The 22,344-nt window shown below is 40.4% G+C and overlaps 1 protein-coding gene across 1 annotated transcript in view; it reads right to left on the minus strand.

The window, feature by feature from the left end:
* Positions 1-22,344, minus strand: part of KCNIP4 (potassium voltage-gated channel interacting protein 4) — a 767,671-nt gene that overhangs the window by 503,005 nt on the left and 242,322 nt on the right. The window lies entirely within an intron of this gene.

Below are 22,344 nucleotides of genomic sequence, written 5' to 3' on the forward strand. Positions count from 1 at the left end.
TGAGCACCAGCTCTATTTCCTGTCAACAGCTTTTCACTGAGCAACAACTAACTGAAATAGACAAGCCCTGGAGATACAGCAATGAACGGAAAGGGACCAGTGACACCCACACGGAGCTGGCAGTCTAGCATAGAGGCGTGCATTCCTCAAACACATGCATATTTCAGTAAATAATGGGAAGTATCAACGAGCCATGAAGGAGGCAGGAGAAGTAACAGGAGCTCAGGCAGCCTAGACCAAATGGAACATGTCTACCAGTTGGAGGAAAAGGGAAACATCTTAGAAAGTTGTCCGAAGAAAATGCTGTGCAAACTTAGGTAAATGTAGAATGAGAAAGGATGGGATGACGGATTTTTCTACGGAGATGACAGTGTAAGCTGGAGTCTGCAACACTTGGAATGAACAGGGGAACAAGGAGTCAATGCTGATTCTTCTGTACACTTATCTTTATACTGCGGTTAAGATAGCCTTGGATTTCATCTGGATTGATGCAAATGTCTACATATCGGATTTGCTGCTTTTCATTTTTGTTCTGTGCCTCCCTGTCTCTTCACAACATCCAGAAGAGTCTTTCAAAAACCTGAATTAAAAAATGTCACTGCCCTCCTTAAAGAGCCTTGGGGACTTCTCATATTACTTGCAAAAAAACAAACAAATAAATAAATAACCCCTTACCTGCAAAGCTCATTGTGCCCTACCACATGCTTACCTCTTATACGTCCTTTAATTCTACTTTCCATCCCCTTACCTCACTCCATTCCCAGCCATATAGGCTTCTTGCCACTCCAACTGCCTGCCAAGCTCCATCCTTGCACCTGCTCTTCCCTGTGTCATCAGGTTTTTACCTATCTATTGCCTTATTAAACTTTCAGGTTTCATGTGAAATATCACCTCCTCTCTAACTTATCTATCTAAATACACCTTCCCCCTTCTCCCACGTGGTTATATCTGTTATGTCACTCTAGGGTTTTTTTTCATATCACTTACCCTCTATTAAACCATATTGTTCAGTTATGTATGTCCCTCTTCCCCCATCATCCCTCTTTTTCTCCACACCATAGTTCAAGCTCCATGGGAATAGAAGGCTCATCTGTTCTCTGCTGCCTTACCCAGCACAGGGATGGGCACAGTGCGGATATTAAGTAAGTATGTGCTGAATGAATAATGTTAGTCAGCCAAGTTCACTTCCATTTTAAATTCACATCGTCCATCTTTAGCATGAAGCAGTGAACAGTGGGAAGACTTTGAAGCATTCCTGTAGAGAAATATTTAACACTGTGGTATATGACATTAAAGGCAGGAGTAAAACCCCACCCCACCTTGACATGGAATAACCTGTGTCTTGTCAAGTCTATGCCTATTAGAATGCATTGAACATTTCCCGTGTCTACAAATCACAGTGATTCAAAGGGACATAATTGATCCAAAGGATTTGCCAACTGGCATTGTCATTTGACTCTGAGCAAGACACTTAGCCATATCAAGTGTTCTGTGAATTATGGATAACAATACTGGCCATGTCTCTGTCACCTAAAAATAGTTTTAAAGGTAATGAAATTTTTGTTTTAAGTAGATGAGTTCCCTGGGGGGGAGGTTGGGAAGAGTGATAAAATAAAATGCAGCCAAATATCATTAACTCTATATTTTTCATGATTTACTGTGTTATTTTTGGCACGGGGAGGGGTGTTTTGGCTAGCTCCTTCCTGAAGACAATCTCCCTCCATATATCATCTATGTTGCAAGGAAGCAGGGCTTTCTGAAACTTTATCAGTATAGACCTTCAAGGCTGAAAGACAATAAATATTAGGAGCAAGAGGACAGATGTGTGGCAGGAATTGAGTAGGGAGTGTTCCACACACGTGTTGGCTTCTCTGAAGGGCACTAGGCCCAGCAGGAAATACGAGCATCAGAATAAAGACCATATGGTGCAGTGGTTAAGAGTGTGGGTTTCTGTGCCAAAATGCCTGCTTTTTGAATTTTCATTGCCTAGTGGGATGACCTCAAGCAACTGACTTACTTCTTTGAGACTCACTTTCTTCATCTATTGGAACCAAAGGCTACTGTTGGAACGTATAGGGTGGTTGTGAAGATTAAAAGAGTTCTGATACCTCAATCATTTAGATAAGTTTCAGACACAAAATTAGTGCTCAATAAATGTTAGTTTTCATCATCATCAGCAGCATTATCACCATTACTGTCACTAACATACTGGGTCGACCCTGTGAAGCTTAGAATGGGTGGTTACATAGGTCAATAGCTAGATAGAGATAACCAGAAGGTAAATCAGGTGCCACAGGATTTACTGGGGACTGTCAGATCTACAAATCTACTGGAGAAATTACTTCATTCCAGGTGCCACGAAATAGCCATGCCTAGTTGCCTCATGATTTTGTTGACCACGTCAAAACTGGTTCAAACAAAGGATATGACGATACGACTTTGGGAGAACTGGAAGAATCCATGCCATGGGAACTTGATGACCGAATACTCGTCAACCAAGGAAAGAATATCACTCTAATCTCTTTCTAAGACTATATTTTAGAGCATGATAAATGGTATAATTCTGGGGAATAGTTTAATAGTAGATACTCTAGAAACAATAAAAGTTGACCATTACTTTCTAAAACCAGGTGGTTTATATGAAATGCATCTTTCTTTTTGTTCTGATATTCTTGCTTTTTTCTGAAGTGGAACTGACCCCCTCTTAGACAATAATAGGAAATCTAACAACTGCTGAGAAATGAATTTGCCCAGTAATGAGTATGAAACTCTCAAACCGTACATGAGAGAAATGATCTCTGTTCCCGTGTTTGCTCTCAGTCACTTAGCCCCTAAATTTATCTGCAACCAGGGCTACAATTGGACTGCTATTCATATTTCAAATAGACATGCACAGATTTATGAGATTGTCTTAAATAATTAGGAAAAGTTCCCTACATATTCTCTATACCTCCTTTTGGTAAACCACACAATGTCCCCTTGGTGAGATACACCTTCATAAAGACTCAGTAATTTGTTTCTTAATTCATAAAATATTTATAAACATTCCTATTAGTTTCACACTGTTATGCTGCAATGAACAGAAATATTCAGTCCCTAACTTCATGAATCCTACTTTTTGGTAGCTTCAACATAAGCAGAGCACTGAATCCCACATTCTTTGTCTTTCATCCCTCAGGTGAGGAAGGGGAGATTATCAATTTCTCCGTGGATACCTTCCAGGCACCATGCTGGCTACTGGACAAATCTTTGGAGGAATAGCTCTTCTTCTGACAGGTGCACCCAGACAACCAGCTCACACCATACCCGCCTATCTGGTCTCATTACCTTTAAGAAAAGAGTTGCCACAAACTTTAAAAGGAACAGAAAGTACAGAAAGCTCATTTTCTAGAAACTATCTCCTCTTCTTGCACAAAGTACAGTTTGAATTCTCATTTTAGTGGACAACCTCAAAGAAAAATAACTTCCTTTTGGTTTGAGACATAAGGAAGTAAAGAGGCAAAAGGTATTTTGGAGACAAGAGACTCACAATAGATAAATGTCACGCCAAGATTCAGATTATGTTATTTTTAAGCAGAGCAGGCAGGAGAAGGGAAGGAAAGAAACATCACTCAATGACACTGCTTTCAAAGTCCTCCATAGACAGCTCAGTAGGAACTGAATAATTGGTAATAGCTGTTGTGTTTTCTGTATCACTAAACCGGAAATGAGTGTTCACGGAAATGTCACTCTATAGCCAAGAGAAAAATAGAGAACAGTGATTGGTTTGATATTTTAAATAGGAGCCGTGTTTTTCTTTGGTTCAACATAAAAGTTTCTATGCAGCATGTAATTATAGTTTACACCAGATTTCAGGTGTGCTTAATTACTCTATCAACTCTTTCGTTGATGTCTCCTATATTCCATTTGGTTACTATTCTGAGAAGTCTTTAGAATCTCTTCATACATTTTGGTGATCCAATGGACAAATAATGATCTGTCATGAAAAATAACTTGCAAAATGAGGCATGAATTAGAAATTGCAAATTTCATATTTTTGGAAAAAAATGAACAGCGTACACTGTGAAATTTCAGTTTCCGAAGGTGAGTCAACGGCAATCCTCTCCTGAAGATGGCCAACCGTGTTGGTTTGCCTGGGATGGAGTGGGTTCTGGAAACATGGGGTATTCGGTGCTGAAATGAGAAAGTTTCCAGCAAACCAGGATGAGTCGGCCATCTTGTTTCTCTCTTCATAGATTTGCTGTGATGACTGAATACAATAATGCTTATTAAAAACATCTTATAATAACATTTGGTACCTATAAGCATTCCAAAAATGTCAGCTGTTGTTAAAGTACTTTAACAATGGGGGCAGATTTTGTGCTAAACAATTATTTTTACATGAGGTCTCTCTGCTCCTGAGCATCTCAGCAGCTTGGAAGGGACAAAGTGGGCAGATATATCCCATTCTCTGGGGTGGAGTGGGGGGCATTTACACACAAAACTGCAATAGTAGGGAGAATCAGAAAGGCTTACTTGTTGCCTGAAAATTGGTTCCTGATCAAGAATGAGGGAAGCTAGTAAATTAGCTACAGATAAAAAACTATCCTGATTATTATTATTTTAAAAATATATCTATTTTTATGTTATATTATATTATATTATATTTATACTGCACATATATTATATGTATAATAAACATGTAGTATAAATATGTATTAATATATACTATAAATATGTTATATATGTAATATATTCTATATATGATTTTAATGTGATGCATGATATATTATAAAATCTTAATATGCAATATATTATGAATATATTATTATGTTATATACAGCATTAATATATAATATATGATACATTATAAATTTATATTAATATAATATAAATACAATGATATATTATATAATATTGATGTGCAATATGTGATAAGTTATGAATATTAATATAGTATAAATAATATATAAACTGTAATCTATAGTATACATATGATATAAAATAAATATATATGTAATAATATGTAATCAATGTACATAATTAATTAAAACCCCAACTATCCCACTCACTAACTATACTTCTAAATCTGGTTTTCTTGCCTACAAAATTGTACTAAAAATTTCCGTTTCACAGGAAGTGTTGCTTCAATTACTAATGAGATAATTTATGCACATCACTTCACATATTAAGTACTAAATGTATAGATCGATGATTACTTTTTTACTTTTTTATAACAGCTTTATTGAGCTATAGTTTACACACCATACAACTCGCCCTTTAAAGTGACAGGTGTTCAGTGAGATCAGTGGTGTTTGGTGTGCTCACAGTCGTGCAGCGTCACCGCAATCAATATGAGGTCATCGTCTCTGCACCCCTCTCAAACAACCCCCGGACACTCAGCAGTCTCCCTCCATTTCTTCTCGACACCCAGGCCCCGGCACGCACTCTGGAGAATTGTCTATTCTGGATATTTCATATACAGTTCATATAAGTCGTATCACACAATATGTGGTTTTTTGCGACTGCTTATTCACTTAGCACCCCATTTTTAAGGTGCATCCATGTTGCAGCAGCTGTCAGTAATTCATTCCTTTTTTATTGCCAAATGATATTCTAACACATTTTTTTTTTTAATCTATTCACCAGTTATTGGGCTTTTGGGTAGTTTCCATTCTTTGGCTATTATAAATAACTTTGCTATAAACATTCTTGTGCAATTTCTGTGTGGACATATGTTCTCATATTCCTAGGAGTGGAATTATTGGGCCATAGGGTAACTGTTTAATCTTTTGGAACTGCCAGACTTTTTGCCAAAGTGAATGCACCATTTTCACATTCCTGCAGCAGTGCACCAGGCTTCCAATTTCTCCACTTCCTTGTCAACATTTGTTTCTATCTGTGTTTTCCATTAGAGCTATCCCAGTGGGTAGGACGTGTATCTCAATGTGGTTTTGATTTTAATTTCCCTGAAAATAGTGACATTGAGCATCTTTTCATGTGCATATTTGCCATTGTGATTTCTTCTTTGGAGAAATGTCTGTTCAGATCCTTTGCACTTTTTAAGTTAAATTGAGTATCAACTAGTATTAATATGAATTTATTTCAATACTGTCTCATTATTTAAAGCGCATGTACTGTGTTCCATGTATTTTATCTTTATAGTCTCTAATATTTAAAAAGCAACTCATCAAATTAGTATTATAATCCCCACTTTTTAGATTAGGACACTCAAATTCATAAAATAGAGTCATTTATCCAGCTAAAAATGTGGCAGACTTAGATTTAGCGAATAGCAAAACTTGAAAGACCATTTTCCTGATGCTGGGTGCCGCCTTAGCATATCAGAGTACACAAGCTCATTTTCTGTTCTGTTACCTTCTCTGATTCTTCAGTTGCATCAGTAATGCATCCTCAATGCACATTTTTGATGTTCCTCCAGCACAGAGAATAACATTCAAATTCCCCAGCTTGCCACTCAAAGCTTCCCCATTCCCGGCACACTCACCATCCCAGACTCACTGTATGCCCCCACCCCCACCCCTGCACCTCACACAGCTGGAAAACCACAAGTTTCCCACAGGAAGTTTGTACTCTCTGTCTCCTGGAAAAATTCTACTGCTTCTATGCGCATCCTCTGAAAAGCCGTCATTCACTTTGATCTCTCCAGTCACATCCCTTTCCCTCCTCTGTGCACACACCTCTTCTTCCTTCGCAGAACTGCTTGTGTAACTATTATGTTCCTCCTGTGTGCAAGGCACTGGAGATATAACAGTGAACATGGTCTAGTCCCTGATCCTACAGAGCTTAGTTAATGTCTATTTTCAAAACGCATCCTGTCATCCCAGAGATCATATGATTAATCTCACTACCAAGCATAGTCCCTGGAAAAAATCTGGAATGAAAAAGCAATTCTGTAGATAAACGAAATAATTTATATGCATGTATGCATAACCAATGGACATAGATAGAAAGGAGGGTGTCTGGGAGGAAAAGGAGAAACATTTGTAACAAAAATAAATTAATTAATTTTAAAAAAAGCAATTCTGATACTTTACTGGAACTTCGAATTCCTGTGTATTCTATCACAACATAGACTCTTGCTCATAACAATCAATGTGAAGAGACCCCAGCAGTATGCTGCTGAAAATGGCACATCACCACTTCCAATCTGTTTTAGGAAAAAAACAATGTAACCTCAAATCTGAAGGTGTTAGTACACAATGAATATGCAAAGCTGTAAACTAAGAGAGGATTTTGTCTTCATTGTGTGAACTATTAAGATTATAATTGAGAGCATTTCTTATAGTACCAACAAGCATTTTAATCAACCTCTATAGCATTAACTCCAATTATCATTAGTTAACGCTGAGGATTCTATTTTAAATTGCAAGGAGTCAATAAATGCAAGATGGCTTTTTGAGAGTAAATGTTAACAGGACCTTATCATTCTCCAGAGCAGTCACTTAAGACATGGATGGGGGCTCTACAGAGATAGAGTAATAATTAACTATATGAAAAACTCTCCAATTCACAAATAGTATTGGTATTCTGATGTGAAACACAAAGTTATCCTTAAGAATTTTTAATAATTATTTGATACATAAATTTCACTTTATAGCTTTAAAAAAGTCTTTAACTGAACAAACTAATAGACTAAGAAACTCAAAATAAAGGTTGATAAACAGGGTCCTTTGAAACTCTCATTATTAACTTACAGTATTTGCATAAATCTGAGAAAAGATGGATGGCTTTAAATGACTGTCACTAATTAAGAGACTGAAACAAACAAAAGACTAATAGAACATTATGTACAAAGACAGGCACATTAGCATAGTCTAGCCATGTCTCCACTGCAATGACATGAAGATAAATATTCCTGATTACACCTGAAGCAATAATGTAACAAAGGCAATAAATCATCTGAAGAAGCCTGAGGGGGATTCTTTATTTATTGAATTTATTGGGGTGACATTGGTTAATAAAAATATTGATTTAGGTATTAGGCCTTCATTGAAATATAAACATAAGACGAAATCAAATTTGTTGTGATGATGGATTGTTCAAAGATCTGTCTCTCCTTCTTGGAAAAATTTAATCAGTAAGAGGACATGTGACTGCATCCAAGATAAATTTGTTAAAGAAGGCTGTCAAATTGTTATTTGAAAACCTTTTTCAAATGTCCACCAGGATAGATAATTTATTGTTAGCAGGGAACATCACAGGATCTAAAGTCAAGTAAAAAGTAGTTTAATGCTTGGGTGTCACAATTTTCCCCTTTCTTTTATTTCCCCTTGAAAAAAGATCTGAAGATATTTTTCAATTATTTTAATTCTAAAGTCTTATCTTTAAGATGTGTAACAAAATTGACATTGCGGAAGAAAAATTGATCATCAAGAAGCAGAGAGAGTAAGGGACATCACTGGGAAAACATGCTCTAAATATACAGAGGTGACTATGACTGTTTTTAGAAGGGTCACCATAAGAAAGACCTGGCAGGAAGGCCTTTCATAAACTGAGCCTCTGAAAATCTGCAATGCAAGGTGTCCACTATCCCCATCCTGACAGTCACCAGTGTGTTGGTACAAAAAGCACAGCTGTCCTGCAGACCAATGATAACTATTGATTTGAACCTCAACAAGTTCACGTTATTAAGAATTGGTTTTTTAATCAAAATTCTGTCTTAACTTTGCAAACTATTTGAATCATGCTTTGATGTTATTTTTTAGAATGTTTCATGATTTCCTTCTTTAATTGTGATGATCTGGTTCTCTATATACACAATTGAAATTTCCCACTGTTCAAATGCACAGATCATTTTATACTTAGGTAACTAATTCTAAAGACACCTTATTAAAGTGTTGATTAACATTTTAACAATTAATTATACAGATATTTAGAATCTATATAACCTATATGTAGAACTCATGGTCCCAATCTATTGATCAAAATGTCTGGCAAATACATTTATTCAACAAGTATCCTACCTACCTACTGTGTGAAGTGTTATTTCCTTTAAAACAAACTTCTACTTTTTGTTTCTCCACTGGGCAACCTTTAGAAGAAGAATCTTTGAACAAATTTAGAAAGAGAAAATTAAAGTGTATGGTTCCACAGTGGCAATGGATTATTTCAGTTGTACCACCCCATGCATGAAAGCAATCTCTGTTTTACTATATAAAAAGGAAAAACATATTTGAAATTTAAAAATTTTCTAGTCCTTAACTCTGGGAGCAGACCATGATACTTAGGTACCGGCAATCTTTTCCATTCCCCCTTTTCTTCTGGGGACAGTACTAACCCCACTTCTTCCGCTCTTCCCCACCCTTGACACACACAAGAAGAAGTCATGTGACCCAGAACTGACCAGAGCATTCTGTCTCCCTGGTATCAGTGATTAAGCCAAACAATGACCATATTTAAAAATCATATTCAATCAGTGTTCAGGGATTACTCACAGGAACCTGAAGGAAAATGTGCTCTCTTCCCCAAGACATTGCTAACCTGGTGATCTGGGACTCTTATGTTTATGCTACTGAAGAAAGCTAACTATAGTAGGCTACAAAGACACCAACATATAAGAGAAGCAGAGAACAGAAAAGATGAGAGATTGATAGAAAGAGTCCTGCTGTCTTCTTCATTCCAAATCTAGTCTCCAGATCCTGGTTTCTATACATCTTTCTTTGATTTGAGCTAACCACAAGGTACTTCCTAGTAATACATGCCAATAAACCCCCCTTTTGATTCAGTTGTATTTTCCCTAAAACTTGACTGACACTTCTCCTTTAATGTTGTTAAATAAATTAGTTTTCATGCTTTGATACACTTTTATTGCATTTACATTTATTGAACATCTACTATATGCCAAGCGCTAGGATCACCAAAAAATAAGGCACATCTTTGCAATTAGGGAGCTCTTACTCTATGTAAAACTTACACATAAACTAATAACTATGATCAAACTCTGTTAACATGGAGAATTTTTCATACTTTTCGTTTTGCGAATATGAGAGAAACTGTCTACAGAGGAACTATCTGTAGAGACAGTCATATACACATGTCACCATCATCATCATTATCAACTCATCAAAGCACTTCCTTCTAATTGACATAGGGAGAAGTCACCTTCAAAGAAATGATTATGAGTCTTAACTTGACACTTCTAACCACGTTTTGGGTCTAAATGAAATTTATTTATTCCCCACAAACTTTCACTGCTGTTCCATTTTAACCAAGAACTTCTCACAGTGAAAACAAGGTTTTTCATGCTAGTTATCTTGCTTTACGTGAGTGGCTAATATATATGTTCCGCATCCCCTTTGTTGGAAAGAACTGGAGCTAAAAGACCACATTTATGTGAACTCATTTAATTCTTCCCCAAACCATATTTTATTATCCCCACTTAAAAACATGAGGATTCTGACACTTTCAGTTTGATAGATGAACTATCAAAAGTTACAGAGAGTAAAAGCTGGACAGGTCTTGTCCAAGTCACTGAGGATCCGTACATATCTGAGTGGGCCCCAGGTGATCATGACTCTTAGAGGAGAAAGAAGGCTGGTAAGGGTCAGAGAAGGAGCTGGAATGCAGAAAGCAAGATTTGGCTTACTGAGTGGCGGGAGCTAAGGAGTGGGGGGCGGGGGTCTTCAGAAATTTAAAAAAGGCAAGGCAACAGATTTTTCCCTGGAGATTCCAGAAGGAACCAGTCCTGCTGACACCGTGAGGTTAGCCCGGCGAAACAAATGTGAACTTCTGATGCACAGAACTGTAAAGAATAAATGTGTATTGTTTTAGGCTACTCAGTGTGTGGCAATGAATTACCACTGCAAGAGGAAATTAATACAGCTGCCCATGTTTTCCTAGGGAGGGAAATAAAACACAGTATTTACATGGTATCTGCCTCTGCATCTGGGGGTGTTCCTTCAGGACATTTAGCTGAGGCAAAAATAATTTTTTTGGAAGACAATGCCACATATTGATATCCAGGCTTGTTAGAAATTAAATATAAATCAAAAGGATTTACATTCAATACTCAGCGTTCATAAATCATATCCAAATAGTTAGGGGATCGGTTCTGGAAAACAGCCCTATTTGGCTCTGTGGCACCTATTTCAACACCCCCCTCCCCCCGCCCCTTGGCATTTCAGTGATTACAGAGGACATGGGAACACCTGGAGTGGAACACTGAGATGCATATCTCTGTCCATGAAGTCATGTCACATGTGTCAGTAACATTCTAAATCATAGTTTTTAAACATTATTCCTCAAACCAAGATATTAAAGAGAGGGATAACCAATATCAATAATAAATACTTTAAATATTTTTGAAAAATAATGTTGCCCCTGCCTTACCCAGTAATCTAGAACCAGTTTAATGAATTTGATGACCTTGTGAGCAGGTAAACAGGGCAGTCCATGGATGATCACTTCCGCTCTGAATGACTAGAGGCTGGATGTCAAATGGAGGTGGGCACTCCTGTTTTCAAGAGCTCCATGCCCTTGGGCATGTCATTCTTTCCTAAATGGAGCCCTGCTCCGCACCTATAAGTGGAAGGGCGGGGGGATGGGCCACATCATCAACAGTCATAAACACGGCATGTTATTCTAAGATGGCTGGTACAGAAAGCCCCGAGTCAGCTTTCACTTAAACTATGTTCCAAAGAATTGGAAGCAAACAAAATCATAACACCGTGGGGGTCAGGTCCTGCAGGGATGATTGGGCGCGTCGGCTGGAGCAGGGCGAAAAGTCTGACCTCAGGAGCCTGTGCAGGCAGCTGCGATTTTAATGGAGGCCTGGGCCTGTCCTACTCAATTCTTCTTTTTTTCATTTTGGTCAAGGTTAAGTCTGGCCAGGTCTATTCGGGTCTGTTTAAACCAAAATGATGGAAACTTCCTTTGAACATGAAGGCTCCATGGTCAGAGCACAAACCGAAAGACATCTGAAGGGAAGAAGCAGGGAAATTGACTTTCTCTTCATTTGAATGTTCAGCAAAACCAGTCATTTGATGTGTTATTTAAAAAATCTTATTTGCTTTAATCTGGACATTTCAAAGGTCTTTCAAAGCTCACAAATTACGATTAATCCCATGGCGCAGCGATGATCTGTCATGTTAATGGTATGCAATGTGGAAATAAAATCACAAGACTTTGATCGTTCCTCTGAGACGTGAGCTTCTTTTTCCTCTGTGTTAAATTAATCTGGAGAGAAAACCTAACTTGGCATTTTTTAAGCAGTAATTTTAATGCACACATATATGCGAATTTGCATTGAGCCAGTTAAATGTATCTTTTTAAAGAGACCACAAAAGCAGAGAACAAACAACCAAAGTGAATAGTTAGTTTTAATAGAACTCATATTACATTTATACTGAGGCTATTCTGCTAGCAGCAACACTTTGATCCCAAACACATAAGATGCGCTGAATTCCTCTGTCTCTCTCTTTCCTGCATAATCTCCCTCCTGCGACCACTCACAAGACTGAGAAATGTTAGGCTCGAAAGGGCTTTAGAAATCACCGATTACTTTGTTCCTCCTTTCCCCGTGTGGAAATTGATGCACAAAGTTAAAGCACCTTGAACAGGTTTGTAGAATAGCCAGAATTAATGTCCAGAGCCCTGCCACAATCTCTTCCAAAATCTCTTCAAATACTGAGGGAACCTTAGGCTGTTGCCTTCGCTTCATTTGAATTAGTAGGATAAATAGAGGACTTCAGGGAGGTGCCTGTTAGCTGGATACCCCCTGGGTCCCACTGTGGCTGAGATGCCCTGCAAGGATCTGCCTGTCCTGTGCTCTGTCCTCTTCCTCCACCACAGTATATCAGCCATCCTCACCTCTGAATTCAACAGCCCGTCCCCCCCTTTCTCCTTCGTCCAACGTCTTACATAGCCAGTGTTGCCTCACTGCCTTTGAAATGTTTGTGCTATGTGAATTCCCCATGTGCACGTACTAAAACTTCAATTTTCTTCTGTTACAAAATAAATTAAATCAAGCAATCAATACACAAACAAACAAATAGGTGGTGAGAACCTATAGTGGTCACTGGGTTTTCTGGTTTGTTGGTCTGATTTTTCCTTTGGCTTCAGTCACCCGGCATCTGTTTTCCTTCTAAGAAAATCTAGGCTGCCCACTGTGGTTTGAAAGAGACTACTGCTCTCCCGCCATCAGCCCAGGTACCTCCAGAGGGGCTCAAGGCGGGGGCACAAGGCTCTGAGCAATCAGAGCATGGCGCTGCCCTTGCCAGAGCGTGGACTCGGGCCGGGCATGTGGCCCAGAGCGAGCCTGCTGGTGCTGCCCGCCCGGGAGGAGGCAGCCGCTCTCACCCCGTGACTGGCCCCAGCCAGATGGGAGGCAGGCGTTGTCCGCAATCACCTAGCACCCCGGGAAGCCAGCAGGTAAAGCCATTAGAGTAGAAGCCAGAGCTGAGAGATTAAATGAATTCCTATCGATACATTAAATCAAGTCCCACCTGAAACCCAGGACTACCACCTGGGCCTTCCAGTGCTGCAGAGCAATGCATTCTTGCTTTTGTTTTCGGCGATGTTATTGTGGTGCAAGCCAATCTGAGCCGGGCTTCAGGCCACTGAATTCCTGTCTAGTGTTGCTAGGTAAAACAAAACATCTAGTTAAATTTGCATTTCAGATGAACAGCAAATAATTCTTCACCAGAAGTGTGTCCCACCCAGTACTGGGGAAGTCTAAGGATTCTAACCCTGACTCCTGTGGCAAGCTATTTCTAGATGTGAGCAAGGCCAGTGGAGAAAGGAAATCAACCTGGGACCACAGCACAGAGTCAAGTAATACCCTGGGAGGGAGCTGTTTCACACACACCTCTGTCGAGAAATAACAGCTCGTTAACTAGTCTGTTAACAGAGAAAAGAAAAAGGCAAGGTATTCATCAGCTGACGTTCCAGGTCCATATCTGTACATTGGTTTCCAACCCAAAGTCCTGGAATTTATCCACTAAGGAAAGAAGTAGTTAACAGCCTCTCTGTTAAGCATGACTTTCTCAGAGTTGCGTTAATTCATTTTATTTCACTAGGCGCTCAGGGAAGATTGCCTGTCTCAGACAACATGCAGAGCATTATGGGGGAGCATGGGTCTGAAAGTCCCAATTCCTCCATTTCAAAGGCTTCAGTCTGTCCAGAGAAACAAATACAGGCAGAATGGAGATAACTGCAATGCCTGTGTTACTGGTACAGAGAGGGGACCAGAGGGCCAGTCCTGGAGAAGATGGCCCTGGAGCTGGACCTTGGTGGAGAGGTGTGGTGTGTGGGGTGGGCTGTGATGCTCATTACAAAAGCCTTCTTCTTGCTCCTCTTTCCCCCTTGCCCATCCCGTCTTCCCTCCTTCGCCCTGATGTTCTAATAATGACGCTGTTTAGCAAGCTAGCAGTCAAGAGCAAAACCAAAGATGGGGGTGGGACCGAGTGGGGTTAGGTGGTGTTGGCTCCGTTGGGCTCACGAATATAGAACTCCGTCTCAGGTCTGCATTCTGCAAAAGTGTAGACATTTCGAGCTGGGAAAGACCCTTACCAAGTCCCTGATTTTACAGGTGACCGCCAGAACAAACAGGTGGTCAGGTCACTGATGACCGTTGCAGAGCTGGGACTAGCACCCCCTGAGGCTGACGCTGGAACCCACGCTCGTTCTGTCTTACTTGAGGGCACTGGCCTGGCAGGCTCTTTGCTGCCCAGTTCTATTCCCTCTCCAAGATAACCAAGAGGAAATGTACAGCTGAGTTTTATTTTTATTCTATTCCCCTTCAGCCTAGAATGATTTCATTTGGATCTTTCTCAAATAAGGAACAACATACACTTTCTCTTTAAGGGATGGAATGTGTGCGGACTGTCCCATTTTACAAATCTATGCCCGTGCTCAGAGGGAAACCCAAGGGGCTCCCCAAGCACTTCCATTTGTCTTTTTCTGGGGCAGACCTATTCAGGTCTGTACAAAACTCAGCAGTGAGCGAGCGTGCCCGCATTGCTATGGGTCCAGGCAGATGGACACTTCCCTATCTCAAATGTGAACGTAGCAAAGGGAATTGCTGTCAGCTTCCTAAAAAACGTGGACTAATGTGCTCAAAAGAAAGGCTGGCCACAGAGAATCTCACAGCACTACTTTCCCGTGGCAATGAGATGCACACTGCAAAACCAGGTTACCAGTGAAAATGGGTGTGATGTGCTAATTCATTGCTCCTTCTCTATACTGATGTCATGGTCACATTATATAACTGGGCAAGATTCTGGGGCCTTTCTCCAGGGAGGGCAAGTTCTAGAAAACAGAGGTGCTAGACAATCATGAGGGTAGTTCTTTGATAAAGGGAGAATTCAGGACTCTATTTTTTGGAAGTCTCTGCAAATTATACCTTTAGCCCCTGATGTTTTAATAATGAAAGAGTGATGTTGATTTTTACTTGTCCCCAAAGTCTACACTTCTACATGCATGAAAAGGATCCTTTAGCAGGCCATGGATGAAAAGCAAGTAATGCCCTATTAATTTAAAATGAGACATTAAAGGGTCTTTGATGCCATTTATTATTTTTTAAATATATTTTATTGATTTTTTTTTTTAGAGAGAGAGAAACACCGATGAGAGAGAGAAACATTGATGGGCTGGCTGCCTCCTGCACGCCCCCTACTAGGGATTAAGCTGGCAACCTGGGCATGTGCCCTGACCTGGAATCGAACCCGGGCCTCTCAGTCCATGGGACAATGCTCAATCCACTTAGCTACACTGGCCAGGCAATGCCATTTATTTTTTTAAACCTATACTTTATCCACCAGGTTACTTACAGTGGACACCTTCTTACCTGCTTTGAAATTCAGAATAAGAAAAACATTATTTCATCTTCTTCAGATTCATGGGCTAAGTAGAATCCCTGAATTTGCTTCAATTTCCCCAAATCGGAATGCTACATTTTGAAGACAGCAGAGTTATTCAAAAAGATAGCCTTCTCATGTTTGCAAATTCAAATTTATTCCATTGACGTAACAATGGGCATTTCTTCCTTGAAGGATTAATAAATCAAAGAATAGTTCCATCGACTACTCTGTCTCTTCACATTACATTATCATGGATATGATATGGTCGCCCTGCCTAGGAGCATCTCCTCGTGGAATTCTGTTCATAGAGAAAGGCAAGGCACTAAGTGGTGAAGGGCCTTGTCACGCCCCAGCACCTTCTGGAAGGTGGTTATGACTCCATCCTATGCTGGTTTTGTGACAGGGTAGTTGCAAGTATAGACAAAGTCTTTTCCTCTTCCCTATGCCCTGTACTGCTGTTTCTAAAAGTCTTCAGCCCTGCAGTGGGACCTTCAGAATGGAACATCCATACAGCCCACCTGTAAAATCTCTCATACACCTGCTTGCACAGGTGGTCCCTCTGGTTACAGATGCACAGCCTGGCTCAGATCCCAAGCCTATTCTTCCGATCATGCCCTGGGTCCCATTTCCTCTTTAGGATGTACCCATTCTCTCTTAGATCATCATATTTTCATTCTTCGTTGGGTTATTAGGATATGAGCATTCTATAATAAATGCTACTTTTCATAAAGCTTTTGTTGGGCCCCTCATCTCTCTCTGGACAGATTTCCTGTGTCCCTTTATAATTAAACTCCTTTGCTTTGACATCCTCTTACTCATTCATAAACCCTTAGGTCCACTCCCGTCAGAATTTAGTCTATACCACTCCACTGCCATGGTCACGGATGCCACCTCCTTGTAACATGCAGTGGTCTTTCCTGGTTCTCTCCCTCCTGGACGGATCAACAGCATCTGACACAGCTGGAAACTTTCTCCTCCTCGAAACATTTTTCTCCCCTTGGTTTCTGTAAGCTGCTCTCAGCTCTCTGTCCACCTCCAGGCTGTTCTTTCACAGTCTCAATTTTTTATAAACTATCGATGTGTTGATCTTTCTGTAGTGGAAAGCTCGGGGGTGCTGTCCTCAATCCCTTGTTATTGTCCGTCTGCACTCACAGCAGAATCATGTTGGCTCAGAAACCGACGATGCCTCAGGGTTTGCACTGCCGTCAGTTTAGCCCACGTCCCTGTCACCCTCTCACTCTGTGCAGCTGGGATGACGTCCGAAGAATGACCTCGCCGCCACTTTCCCCACCGACAGTCTGTTCTCTGCCCAGTGGCCCCAGCAACGAGCCGTCCTTTTGAAATCTAAGTCAGATCACGGCACTCGTCTGCTCAAAATGAATGTAGGTTCATTCCTCCACTTCCCATGGAGGATAAAATTGAAAAGTGGATTGTGATCCACTCTGGGTTATCCTTCGATTATGCTCCAGCAGCCACACTGGGTTCTTACTGCCCCTGCACAGAACAAGGACAAGCCCATCGGTGGGCCCTGCTCTTACATATTCTGTCTGGTTGCTACTCAGCTTGCTACTCAGATATCATCCAATAAGTTGGTATCTCCCATGCCCATCATTCTCTATTCCCCCCCGATGGTCATATTTCCTGTAGTACTAACTACGACAAAGCAGTTATTTATCTATTATTGTTTGTCTGCACAAAGGGAATATAAGCTCCATGATAGCAGGGATTATTTCATTCTCTTCTGTTTCCCCAGAGTCTAGCACAGTGCTAGTCACCTGGCAATGACTCAGCAAATGTTACGTAGAATCATCTACACCTATCTTATAACCCCAAATGCACACCTGGGGGGCGTCACTGAGGTTCTGAGCACTTTTTCTATTTCCAAGTACCCTAATCTTACACACACACTCACATGAACACAAATGTTACTTTACAAACACACATATATGTACACATGCATACACATACATAAGATATCAGCAACTTTCAAATAATCTAACTAACATCCACTATGAACAAGTATTATTTTACATTTTAGACATATTCTGAGAATGTTAGCATACTTTCTAGCTATTGTGTATGAGTCAAATTATAAGTTGCATACACTGTTTTAATGAAAACAATTCTAGATTGAGGGTAAAATGCCAGGACAGATGGCAATTACAGGTGATTTGTCACAGATCAAAGATCCCTGGTAACTAAACGATGACATAGCTGCACAATGTCTAAATCTTGTGTAATGATTTCATAACTAAAATAGAAACTTCTGCTATGATATCTTCTAAGTTAGAACCATTAAGAAGATACCTAGCAGATACTTCTTTTCTACATTGGTGAGGAAGTGCTGGGGGTGGTTGGGTCAAGAGCTGTCTCTGACGTCACCCAGATGTGCATTTGGAACTCGACCCTGCCACCGACCAGCTCAGCACCTACCTTGTTGACCCCTCCTATGCTTCTAGAGAACTAAGTGAAATAATGTCTGGGAAGCACCGAGTGCCTAACACGTGGAAGGACCCAGTGAATGTAGCCGTTAGCTCTATTCAGCACTAGCTGCAAACACGGAAACTGCTTCTAGTTTGCTGGGCCGGCACAAGACCACTTCAGCCCCTCACAGCTAGGGTCCTGGTACCTTTTACATGTTAAAGACAAAAGGCCTTGCTCTCTAGGTAAAAGTCAGTATTCCTCAAACTCTCTTGCAGATAAGGGGCTCTTGGGCTAAAGCCTGGCTGAGGACATGGTAACTCAGAGCAATTGGTAAAGATTTGGAGGGGGCGGGGTGGGGTGGGGCGGGGGCGGGGGGCAAGGGGAAACTCTTTACAAAGGACATGAGATCCTCTTCTGCCTGTTCCTCCAAATCTGCTAGTGCAAGGAACATAAATAGGAGCATCAACAACATAGGCAGACATTGTTTCCTGATTATACTAAATGTTACTTGCTTTTATCACTGGAGTGATATTGGACCAATGGAACAAAACCAGAGGTGAGGACAACAGGTAGCATCTTAGCTGTGACATCATGCAGTCACTGTGTTCTTCAACATCGCATAGTGGCAGAACACAAGTCGCACGATTTGGGATGAAAAACGTAGTTAGTGAGCGACACATTTATTGCTTTTATTAAATCTCAACTCTTGAGCACATGTCTTTTAAATTTCCTGTGCCAAAACAGGAGGCATATAGAAGGTTCTTCCATTGTCTACTCGATGATGACATTTGTCTCAAGAGATGGCACTTGTGTAACTGTTTGAGCTGAATGAGTCCCCTTTTCCAGGGGACTACAACCGACAAGGTGTGATTTTTGAGACTTGCATTCCTGACAGACATCTTGACGGTGAACGGTGAGCCTGCTCCTTCAAGGAAGCAGCGTACAGCATCTGTGGCTAATGCTAAAACTGGAGCTTCAAGCAGGAATTAGAATTTTGGGAAACTCCCATCTGCCTCCCTCCGCCTGGCACCTTCGTAATACTTCCAGTCCTTTCTGATGACAGCGATAGTGATAGTGGCGACTGTGACTTTTTGACACTGTACAACAGAATGTGTCATACTGAAAACATGCCTAATGTAGCAAATCAGCCTTTTCCAAATGACTAGTACATGATGTTTCACTACCGTGCATGAGTCACGGATCCTGACTCAAGATGGAGTCAACAGACTTGGAGAGGAGCTGTAATTGACCTGGTTATGCCAAGTCTCCCCCTCACCTCCGCGTTACTCGCTGTCTCCTGACAAGGTGGGCTTCTTGTGTTTTGCTTTGCTTTGGTTCACATGTCAGTGGGCCCGGCTCATGCTGTTTCCTCGACCTCGGAAGAGAGAGTTACCCAGTAGACCCCCAACTTCATTCAGATCTCTCCACCAAGACCCCCTTCATAATGAAACCATCTCCCTCCGAGTCCCAACCAAAGCAGCTCCACACCTCCAGGTTTCCACATCCTATTCATAAGTACAGGCATCCCTCACAAATTCAGTGTGTCACCAGTCCTCACCACAGGGATGTCCTAAGTTCCATGAAGCAGAGAATCTGTACATTTTGTCTCTTTTGTTCACTGCTGTTTACCGAAGCCTTGAAGGATGTCTGAGGGGGGATCGTGTACTCAATAAATGTTTGCTGAATGAAACAATCAATGAGTGAATACACATTTTACACTTTAGTACACTCAGGTTCAGAGGAGCTAATTACCTTGAAAAAACTCACACAGCTCTTCGGTGGCAAAGCTAGAAGTGATATCGGGTTAGTGGCAGAACCCAAACTCTTTTTAAAAAATATTTTTAATTGATTTTTTAGAGAGGAAGGGAGAGAGAGATAGAAACATCAATGTGAGAGAAACATCAATCAGCTGCCTCCTGCACACCCCCTACTGGGGATCCAGCCCACAACCGGGGCATGTGCCTGACTGGGAATCGAACCAGGACCTCTCAGACCATGGGGCAGCACGCAATCCACTGAGCCACACCAGCTGGGCATAAATCTTACACAATTTTTAATACAGATTTCTTTTTAACCAAAAGGCAATGAGTATCTCTCAATCCTAAGAAGAACACAAGTTAAGATTTATTTCATATACTAATATGATAGTATAAAAACACTGACATTCAGGGGCTTGCAAATTCTTTGTGGTATATTTTTGCTTCCCCTCCCCCAGGAGAATTCCTCATTGATCTGCTCAGGTTTGGGGAAAAGCCAGCTCTGCTAATTAAGAGAATGTATGAAGAGACAAATTTCAAGAATGAAATTTAGACTGACTTACAATAAACTCTTCTGGGAGGGAGCAGAGAGGAAGGAGGAGCCAGAGGAGTATAGGCTGAGGGATTTGAGGAAGCAACAAAGAAGAGAGATGTTAGGTGCAGCCTTTAGACCCTGTTCGAGAAATATTATTAAAGCCAAATTACTTTCTATGCTAGTTTGAGCTTGTAACTGTATTTATTTTCTTTTAGGTATAACCACCACAGTGTGGATACTGGTTATACGGAAGCCCAGTATGAATCTTGTTAGAGTGATTTGCTAACAAAATTTCATTTGCGGAGTTTGGTTATACAGTGTTGGGATGCTTCTTTCCACTTTCTCACGCGAAGCAGTGCTTTTGGTAAAGGTCAGTTTACAACCCAATGACATCACTAGTTTATTTCTTCTGTGATTTTAGAATTGTGCTATCCTCTATGATACTCACAAGCCACCAATTGTGATGGAGCATTTTAATGTGACTACTAAGATCGAGAAACTTAATGTTTAAGTTATTTCACGTCAATTTAAAAATGAACACTCACTTTAGTTATTGGAAAACTAAGTACTTTTGCAATAATGTATATGTGAATCTGCATTTTTGAGCTATGATTTTAAAAAAATTCTAAATACAGATCAAGGATTTCTGATGAAAATTTAGCATATGAACTGAGATATATAAAAGATGCAATGGGTTTTGATAACTTAGTACAAACAGTGTAAAGTGCGTTATTAATATTTTTTCTAGTCATTACTTGTTGAAGTGATAATACTTTGGATAATTGGGTTAAATAAAATTCTTTAGTCTATATTCATTCACTCATTTAACACATATTTAATGAGTATTTGCTATAAACAGGTATCCTTATAGAATTAGAGATGCATAAAATTGTGCTGAATTGAATATAATCAAGTAAAAAATTAATAATAAAGTTTATGAGCAGTCAGAACCATTCATAGCAAAGATATGAATCAACTCTTCATGGAAGGTGGGGTTTGAACTTGCTGATCATAGGGATCCAGGGTTTAAAAGGCAGAGCAGAGGAAGGAGGAATGGTCAGTAAACACACAAGCCTGGAAGCATGAGACCAGCCTGGCTGAAGTGAGGAGACCAGCCTGGCTGAAGTGAGGAGACCAGCCTGGCTGAATGTGACTGTATTTTGAGAGAGTGAAAAACAAAAAACAGAGAGAGAGAGAGAGAGAGAGAGAGAAAGGGGGAGAGAGAGAGAGAGAGTGCATAGTTTGTAATAAATGCAACTGATGAATGCCTTCTGTAAGAGTATGATAAATATGTTACCAAGTGTTCAAAAAGCCTGGGAACACAGGGAAAATCATATACTAATATACTTTGTTCAGACTAACAATGGGACCTATTTCTTTATATTTAGAGATATTTTTCCTAAAGAGGTGCTGAAGATTGAAAAAAAGTTTTATTGAGCATGTTCTAGAAAGCTGTAATTAAGGTTGTAGTGGTTTTAAAATAGGTTTGCAAATTCTTTGACAGCTCTCCCTTCCAAAGGCAATGTTAAATTTCTCTCCCCAGGAATGTAGGTTGGACTTGATGATTCCTTTCCAGCCATAAAATGTAGCAGAAGTGACTGACTGTGACTTGCAAAGTCACCAAAAGGACACAGCTACTGCCTGGCTCTCTCTCCCTCTTGCATCTATCTCCCTGGGGGAAGCCAGCTTTGAGGCTGCGGAGACACTCAAGTAACCCCACAGAGAAGGCCCCGTGGAGAGCATCTGAGGCCACCTGACAAGAGCCAGCACCACCTTGCCAGCTGCTTGAGTGACACCTCTTCTAAGTGGACTACCCAGTGACATTTCA

This window comes from Molossus molossus, unplaced genomic scaffold, assembly GCF_014108415.1.
Source record: "Molossus molossus isolate mMolMol1 unplaced genomic scaffold, mMolMol1.p scaffold_m16_p_1, whole genome shotgun sequence".
NCBI classification, from domain to species: Eukaryota; Metazoa; Chordata; class Mammalia; order Chiroptera; family Molossidae; genus Molossus; species Molossus molossus.